The sequence below is a fragment of the Petromyzon marinus genome, chromosome 58, assembly GCF_048934315.1.
Source record: "Petromyzon marinus isolate PM22_M1 ecotype Great Lakes invasive population chromosome 58, UKy_Petmar_22M1.pri1.0, whole genome shotgun sequence".
Taxonomy (NCBI): domain Eukaryota; kingdom Metazoa; phylum Chordata; class Hyperoartia; order Petromyzontiformes; family Petromyzontidae; genus Petromyzon; species Petromyzon marinus.
In genome coordinates, this window is record NC_133724.1 from 9,988,442 (window position 1) to 9,998,575 (window position 10,134).

Consider the following 10,134-nt stretch of genomic DNA (forward strand, 5'->3'; position numbering starts at 1 on the left):
AGACGGGGGATGGTGGCGACATTGACGATATCAAGATGCAGCCGAAGTGGGACACTGTTTCTGGAGATGTCCATACGCGAATTGGAGGATACGTTATAAAATAGCATGCTCTTTCTCAGACGATGCCGCACATAACACTATATAATTGAATCCCTTAAATAGGCACAGTTTAATCTTGATTTGAAGCTTTCGTGACTGCAGGAATCCATACGTGACTTAACCGAAAGAACCAAATATTATAGGCACGGATGACTTGCTCGTTTTAAAAATGCATATATGTTTTGTTGTTGCAACATGATTGTTTAATATAAAATGCGACATTTAGACAGCGCTCTTCGATAAAACGACATTTTTGTACACGGCCCGATCTGGATGACAACCAATTGCAGGCTCTCTCGGCCGGAGTTTTCAACCCTCTCACTGAACTGAAAACGTTGGGCTTGAAGGGAAATCTGCTTCTAGTTCTACCACCCGGAGTGTTTGATCGTCTCCCCCTCGCAGGCCTGGATGCTCACAAGTGGATGGAGGGATGAGCTCATTCTGGGCTCGGTGGCACGGATTTGCTTTGCAGGTAGCCCCCTCCGTCCCAGACGGAAGTGCGGGCGTCATGAGTGAGCAGTCGTGTGGAGAGCGGTGGGTGTAATGGTTAGCACGCTGTGCGACGAACCCGGGCGACCCGAATTCGATTCCCTCTCACACAGCCAACACCAGTGACGATTATCTGAATCGGTCCTGGGGCTCCCCTAGGTCGACTCAGCCTCAAATCACTACTTGGTGCGGTGTGTAAACATCGCCACCGGGGAGGCAAAGGCGGCCTGGCGTGGTGTTGCCATCCCACCCCCTCGTGTGCCGTACCGGCCTTCATAGGTCCTGCTCGCTAACAGCACTTGCCCCAACAGTCTTTTATATGGGGAGAATTTGTCTGTGTCCGCGGGAAGGGTCGAGGTGCGCCCTCCCCGCCCCACACCACAGCATCAGACAATGCCACGATACGTCCGGATATACCGGCGAAAGGCCAACACTAACCCCCGCGATAGCGATATCGGCACACAAAGAGGTTGCTCGCGATAGGTCGAACCCGCGAACGATAAGCCCGCGATATTCTAGGGTACCCCGTAGTATAAACGAGACAATAAAAAGGCAAGAATGTGGGGCACCTGGGAAGATTTCCAATAAGCATTTCGCTAATTTGTTGGTCACTCTTTAGAATGAATGTAAGTTCAAGTTGATTGCACGTAGCATGATGTTTGAGACAAAAGCAATCCACAGGCATGCCCACGCTGTAGTATTGCTTCTTAACCCCCCCCCCCCCCCCCCACTTTGTTAGTATTGACTGTTGCCCACATCATCCAGGAGTACATGTTGTCTACATATTTCATCTAAACGGTGTTTTTTTCACTGATCACCAACAGCACCGTTAACTCGGGTTACTTACCTGTTTTATTTTATTTCTAACTACGTGACTTTACCGAAATAACCAAAGAGCATGGATTCCTGCAGTCACGAAAGCTTCAAATCAAGATTACTTACCTCTTGTCTAGAATTGACTCGGACCATACAGAAACTGACCGCTGTGTCCTGGGCTGCAGAGGGAGAGCATCGGCTGGTGGTTTTTTTCTTCCCTGCAGGGCCATAATCTTCAACCACCTGTCTGTCTCTACCACTTCCCTCTGTGCCTGGTTCTGTAAAAACCCAGATGTGGCAACTCCACGTCGTGGGTATCTTGAGTTGCACATTGGTTTGTTGTTAAAGGAACATTGCCAGCCTTACAAGATTGTCAGCCCGAAGATGTTTTATAAATCGTTCGTTCCTCAATCCGCTTGTCCTGGTGAGGGTTGCGGCGCAGCATGTTGAGTAGTGGCGGCCCATACCTCCCTTTCCCTGGCGACAGACTTCAGCACTACATCACTATACACTACTATACATTACTACACTATATACTACTACACACTACATTATATACACTACTATACACTACAATATGCACTATTACACTATACATTACTATATACTACACTACTACACAGACTCTAGCTCTTGCTGGGGAATTCCGAGGCGTTCCCAGGCCAGCGACATGGTACCGCCAGCGTGTTCTGGGCCGACTCCGGGGTCTTTGCCCAGTGGGACGTGCCCGGCAGAGTATATATATTGCCATATTTGTTTAACGCCTCTAAACATCGAAAATGGGAATTTAGCGCTTGAATAATTTGCCACATGCGAATAATAGAATACAATAAATGCTGTGAACCGCAATGCCATCATTAAACTGTGTCTGTACGCACAGTATGCCGCACGTGGCTCAACCTTGAGAACAACCAATTGCAGGCGCTAGCCGCCGACGTTTTCCATCCTCTGACTGAACTAACAACGCTCAGCTTCACGAGAAACCAGCTGTCGGCTCTACCACTCTGAGTGTGTGATTGTCCTGCGCACGCATGAGCTTCGAAACACAACATGACCGTCGATGCAATCGGGCGTTCGTATACGACGTTTGCTTTGCCAATTTTCACATGAATACGTAATAATAATGAAAATGTCAACTTTACCGCACACGATTCGCTAACTCTCGAAGAGAGAGAGGACGACTCAGAGGCACGAGGAGGGACCACAGACAAGAGGAAAGGCAGAAGCATCACCATGACCCGGCGCCAAACAATTACCGAAGCTCTGCAGTCCTTTGTATATTAAGGTGATATCGGCCACTTGAGTGTTTATATAATGGGAGGGAAAAAGGAGAACTCCGGGGAAAAACCAATGCATGCGACAGTGCAACGCTCTATCCCATGCAGATGGAACGGTTGGAGTCCACGCCTATGCTGTGCTGCTTTCAATTGGCATGACATCACCACAAGGGAAAGTCGCAACATTTGTGCGATCCACCGAACCCTCGCTGCCTCTCCCGTGCTGGGTTACAGGCTGTGCTACTATTCGTACGCATAGTCATCTTACTCCCATTCATATTTAACCCAACTTTGCAGCTATTTTCATTAAAACCTTCTTCCATTGCCCATGATTTATTCCTAAATATTTTCCCCATATGAATAATTTTATTTCTGTTATGATATTCTGATGTCACACTAAATAGCGCTGGTGATAGCGAATCTCAAGGTCCGACTCTCTTCATCAAATCTAATAATTTGGAATGTTCTTCACTGTAGGTGGACCGGGATCTAAATGATGATGTAGTGGAAGTTAATACTGAGCAAATAGAGGGGCCTGTGACCGCAGCCCCTCGTGCTTTGGGAAAATTAAACTCACTCACGGAGAGTCTAAAGAAGAACATTTCTATCAGCGTACATCATCGGCCTTTGGCAGCGGGAGATTATGGCCGGAATTTGAGACTTGCCTAAATGAGAAAAAGAGCCCAGGTAGCAACGCTCACCGTGGAGATGGGACAAGGAAATCGTCTCGCGTGCAGACACCAGGTGGATTTGGTGCATCGCGGTACTATGAGGGATGGCGAGGACTTGGGGAGACCTTCACCCAGCAGTGCTTGATGATGATAATGATGATGAAAACGATACCAAATGTTCCATCCAATTCAGGAACACTTAAAGGTGAGGCAATTTCCAACTTTCGTCACAAAACAGAGCAACATTGACAATCAGATTGGTGTATTGACACGAGACTGCAATCCTTTAAAGCGACTTCACGCAGAAAATAATCAACTTCGCAAACCAGTCAGCCCAAATATCAATTTTGTATTGTTTTTTTAGATAATTTTAGTTTTTTTTGGCCTAAATGGGATTCTTTAAAATGAACTCTACAACACTGCATGCCTTTAAATTTAACCACGCGCTGCTAAGCCTTGAAGACAACCAATTGCAGGCGCTAACAGCCGACACTTTGGATCCTCTGACCGAACTAAAAACACTCGGCTTCACGCGAAACCGGCTGTCGTCTCTACCACTTGTGGAGTGTGTGCTTGTCTTGCGCACGCATGAACTCCGAAACACAACATGACTGTCGATGATATCGACCGTTCGTGCACGACATTTTCTTTGTCAATTTTGACATGAATACGTAATAATAATAATGAAAATGTAAACTTTACCGCACACGATTCGCTAACTCTCGAAGAGAGAACGACTCAGAGGCACAAGGAGGGACCACAGACAAAAGGGAAGGCAGACGAATAACGATGAGCCGGTGCTAAACAATTACCCAATCTCTGCGGTCCTTTGTATATTAAGGTGATATCGGCCACGTAATGAGTGTTTACATGGTGGGAGGGAAACAGGAGGACTCGGGAAAAAAACCCCACGCATGCGACGGTGTAACGCTCTAGCCCACGAAGTTGGAACGGCTAGAGTCCACGCCTATGCTGTGCTGCTTTCATTTGGAATGACACCACCACAAGGGAAAGTCGCAACATTTGTGCGATCCACCGAACCTTCGCTGCCTCTCCCGTTCTGGGTTACAGGCTGTGCTACTATTCGTATGCATAGTCATCTTACTCGCATTCATGTTTAACCCAACTTTGCAGCTATTTTCATTAAGACCTTATTCCATTGCCCATGATTTATTCCTAAATATTTTCTCCGTATGAATAATTATATTTCTGTTTTGATATTCTGATGTTGCACTAAATGGCGCTGGTGATAGAGAGTCTCAAGGTCCGACTGTCTTCATCAAATATAATAATTTGGAATGTTCTTCACTGAAGGTGGACCGGGATCTTTCAGTTTTCAGTTTCAGTTTATTTATGTAGTGGAAATGAATACTGAGCAAATAGAGGGGCCTGTGACCGCAGCTTCTCGTGCTTTGGGAAAATTTAACTCACTCATGGAGAGTCTAAATAAGAACATTTCCATCAGCGTACATCATCGGCCTTTGGCAGCGATAGATTTTGACCGCATTTGAGACTTGTCCAAATGATAAAAAGAGCCCAGGTAGCAACGCTCAACGTGGAGATGGAGCAAGGAAATCGTCTCGCGTGCAGACACCAGATGGATTTGGTGCATCGCGATACTGTGAGGGATGGCGATGACTTGGGGAGACCGTCACCCAGCAGTGGTTGATGATGATAATGATGATGAAAACGATACCAAATGTTCCATTCAATTCAGGAACACTTAATAGTGAGGCAATTTCCAACTTTCGTCACAAAACAGAGCAACATTGACACGAGACTGTATTCCTTTTACGCGACTTCACGCAGAAAATAATCAACTTCGCAAACCAGTCAGCCCAAAAATCAGATTTTTATGATTTTTTTAAATATAATCTTAGTATTTTTTGCCTAAATGTGATACTTTAAAATGAACTCTACAACACTTTTGGAGTGTGTGATTGTTTTGCGCATGCATGAGCTCCGAAACACAACTTGACTTAATTCTAGATTTGAAGCTTTCGTGACTGCAAAGATTCATACTCTTTGTTTTTTTTCAGTAAAGTCACGTAGGTAAAATAAAATACATGAAAACAACTAACTTAAATCCCGACGTTTCGGAGGCAACACATGCTTCTGTCTTCAGGTGGAAACTGTCACGGCAAAATTGCCGTATCAAGTGAAGAGAGCTCTAAGATACCTGAGATTATATACAGTTTAAGGGGGGGGGGGGAGGTGCCAGGAAGGGCCGTGGGGGGGGGGGGGAGGCTAAGTTAAGCCGCCTTTTGTTATGCTGCATGGGGTTAGGGGGACGGAGAGGCGATGGCAAGCGGTTATCGAAAACGAGCGCAACCACCTGGAAGAAATGGGAAAGACTGTACATTTATAAGGCAGCTAAAGTTTGGCTTGGTTGATGACATCTTTCCAATGATTGCTCATTTTAAAACCATCCTCTCGGTTGAAGTTGTGTCTATGTTTATATATCTGGATGGCTTCATGGACAAATCTTTGGTAGTATCCGGGAAGTTTGCAGAGTACTTTGGTATCGGAGAAAACAATATCATGAGAACCCGCTGTGTTGAAACAATTCTCGAGCACAAATCAGATTAGAAACACATCAGAACGAATTATTCGGCCGTAGCTGATCATTGTTTCAACACAGTGGGTTCTCATGATATTGTTTTCTCCGATACCAAAGTATTCTGCAAACCTCCCGGATACTACCAAAGATTTGTCCATGAAGCCATCCAGATATACAAACATAGACACAACTTCAACCGAGAGGATGGTTTTAAATTGAGCAATCATTGGAAAGATGTCATCAACCAAGTCAAACTTTAGCTGCCTTATAATTGTACAGCCATTCCATTTCTTCCAGTTGGTTGCGCTCGTTTTCGATAACCGCTCGCCATCGCCTCTCTGTCCCCCTAACCCCCTGCAGCATAACAAAAGGCAGCTCAACTTAGCCCCCCCCCCCCCCCAGACCCACAGCTTGAAGAGGCGACGACCATGACGACAGCAGCATGACGAGTTACATTCCTGATGGCAGCAGCCCCGACTGTGTGTCGGAGCTCGCCTTTTATTCTCCCCATTGTGGCCAGGCTCCGCCCTCGGCCACGCACCGTTCTGGATCCCCCAGAAGGCTCCGGGCTTGGCCCACGGGTCTAACTGGAGGAACAGGCTGCTTCCCCTTATTCCATTGTTTAGCAATCTCCCAGCGCCATGCGCTGCAGTGACTCATTCAATGTCACTACACATGCGACAGTGCAACGCTCTATCCCATAAAGATGGAATTGCTGGAGTCCACGCGTATGATGTGCCACTTTCTATTGGCAAGGCACCAGAAGGGAGAGTGGCAACGTTAATGTGCGATTCACTGAACTTTCGCTGCTTCTCTTGTGGTGGGTTACAGGCCCTACTCGTACGCATAGCCACCTTACTCACATTCATATTCAACCTACATTTGCAGCTATCTTCATTAAGACCTTTCTACCATTGCCTTCAATTTATTCCCGTTGGTTATTATAATGGATGGATATATAGTCATCAAAATCTGAGATGGCTAAAGATTATTTCCGTATGAATTATTTTATTTCTTGAAATTATCTTTTGATGTTGCACTAAATGGCACTGGTGATAGCAAGTCCCCGTGTCCGACTGCCTTCATCAAAGATAATAAATTGGAACGTTCTTCACTCAAGGTGGACCTGAATTGAAATTATGATCTAGTGTAACTGAATACTGAGCAAATAGAGGGGCGTGTGATAGCAGCCTTGTGTGCTTTTGGAAAACTAAACTCACTCACGGATAGTCTAAAGAATAACATTGCAATCAACGTGCATCATCGGCCTTTGGCAGGGAGAGATGATGACCGATATATGAAACTTGCCCAAATGAGCAAACGAGCTCAGGTAGCTACGCTCACCGTGGAGATGGAGCAACGAAATCGGCTCGCGTGCAGAAGCCACATGAATTTGGTGCATCGCGGAGCAACATTCACAATCAGATTGGCCATATTGACACGAGACTGTAATCCTTTTACGCGACATCGCATAAAAAATAATCGACCTCCCAAACCAGTCAGCCCAAATATCAGATTTTTATCTTGTTTTTTTACATAATCTTAGTTTGTTTGCCGAAATATGATACTTTAAAATGAACTCTACAACACTACGTGCATCTGAATCTAACCACGCGTGGCTAAACCTTGAAGACAACCAATTGCAGGCTCTAACAGCTGACATTTTCCATCCTCTGAATGAACTAAGAACGCTCAGCTTCGCGAGGAACCAAGTGTCGGCTCTACCACCAGGAGTGTTTGATTGTCTTGAACACACACTGACTCCGAAACGGAAATTATGGTTATTTACAGTTTTTTTAAATATATTTTACCAGGTAAGGTCCACTATGATATATATGTTTTTTCAGAAGCGATCTGGCTATCACGAATGATAGCTCAATGAAGTGACTTATCACGTGGAAATGTATAGCAGCTCAAATACTCTAAACGCATGTTTCTGAACGTGGAGGGAAAATTCCATGCAACCACGGGGAGAACATGCAAACTTCAAATATACAGGTGTCAGTGTAGGGATCAAACCCACGACCTCCTGCATACCAGGCGAGTTAGTCAACATGTCGCCACATGCAGCGAAAGCAGATGCATAAGGCACGTGAACACTGATCCTGGGTAACATTTGAGATGTGCATGATCTGATAAATGGCGTCATCTTATTGACGGAATCTATACATTTTCGGAACGCACGTGGCATTCCACTTTATTATTTCGACAAAAGTTGGAGTAAATTTGTTCGGTATTGCCTCAGTGAGGATGACTCTGAACATGTGTCTGCTTGACCGTACTAATAATGTTACCCCACCGTCAGAAAAAAGAGGTATTCCAAGTGATTCCTATTCCATGTTTTCTTAAAAAAAGACGGGATTAAAAATAAAAATCATGAATATATAATACTGCAAAATATAAATACTGCGGCATTAATTCCCATGCGGGAAGTTGGTGAAAACTCACTGCCTTGGGTTTGTTACTCTGCAGCTGATTTTGATCCAGGTCGAGTCGAGTGAGTTTTGTCAGACTGTCAAACACCCCGGTTGGGAGAGACTTCAGCTCGTTCCTGTTCAGCTTGTGAAGTAGCTATGTTTTTTTTTCCGTAAGTATTTATAAAAGTATTCCTAAGATATAATCAAACGCTACAAATTCTGTCACAAGATTCTAATACAATGAGATTCCCTGTCCCTCCTTGCACGTATTCTCAAATGCACCGCGACCCACCTGTTAATTGGACGATGCCTTCATAGACACTTTGTATGCATCAGTAGATTAGCATTGGCAATGTGAAGATGTAATTACCTCCCAAGCAAGTCAAAGGTGCGAACCTGCAAGTGCTTACTCACGCCACTGTTGGCAGAATGTCCTTTACTCGAGTGAACTCGACCAGGCATGTGGTCTTCTCTTCCACAGTGACCAGACGCGTTGGACCTGCCGATCGACTAACTGTATTGAATTTAGTTCAACACGTAGTAGTAGGCTTTGACGACCAATATTATCAATCATAGGGAGGAGGGGATTGGGTTAAATCGCGTAAATATAAACGTGGTGTTTAACCCGTTTACGCGACGAATCTTACTAATTGGCTGTTGCGGGCGGTGGCAGGTTTAGCGACACATTTATATTTACGCGATCTAACCCAAAAAAAAATCTCGATTATGTATTGAACCCATTTGGATTAGTTTTAACGTTAATGGTTTTTACTGAGATTGCGCTGTCATGCGCTGTTGAGGCATTGGTGTGAATGGCGATACAGGCAGTCCTCGACTTACCAACATCTGATTTACGAACACCCGCACTTACGAACATCCGCACTTACGAACCAGCTTCCATGAAGGATGTTCTTAAACATTAACTGAAAACGCGAATTCGCATTTGAAAATTGATCTGCAGCACTATTTTGTTCAGCTTAGCGCTCCTATGTGAGGTGTAAATGAGTCGGCCTCGTGCACTGGCATTGAGTGGTTGTGTATGTGTGGGCATTTAAATATCAAGAAGATTACTGTTTCCAACTTACGAACAGTCCGACTTACGAACAGACCTCGGGAACGAATTGTGTTCATAAGTCAATAACTGCCCGTATATATTTACTGAGGTTTACTTCCTTCATTTATCCACTGGAGCTCGTGGATCCGAGAGAACGGACGTGTAGTGAAGACCGATGTGAGGGCCAACGTTCCTGATCCAGACAGTGTACGCATGTGTAGTGACATAAATGGTGTCAATATAGTGTAGCAACAGTACCGAGTGAAGAGCGGCACTGTATGTGCAGAGTCTCTCTCTAGCACCAGAGTGAGTATGCCATGGAAGGGCTCTCTAGGGGGCATAGCCCTGGTGACGGTGAGAGAGAGGTCAGGCGAGCACATGGTACTCTGAGTGAACCCGAGAGGGCACGTGACTGGACGAGGTGGAAAGGGGGGCCCAGAAGGGGGTGAGAGGAACACGTGATGTAGGGCCCAGAATCTTCGAGAAGGATCTGGAAGGGGGCGTGGCCAGGGGTGGAGCCCAGCCACGCCGCAGCCCATAAAAGCCGAGTCCCGAGCCCGATCGTGGCTGTCTCTGGGAATGGAACTCTTCGCTCTTTGGTCTTTGGTCTTCGCGCACGGCATCGTGAACCAGACAAGATGTTAACTGTCCGGGTCCAATTGTATAGTTACCCCTTGGTGGTTACCACTATATAGTATCTCGTAGAGTGGTTTAGTAGTTAGAGTGGTGGTCACCACCCTATGTCGTTATC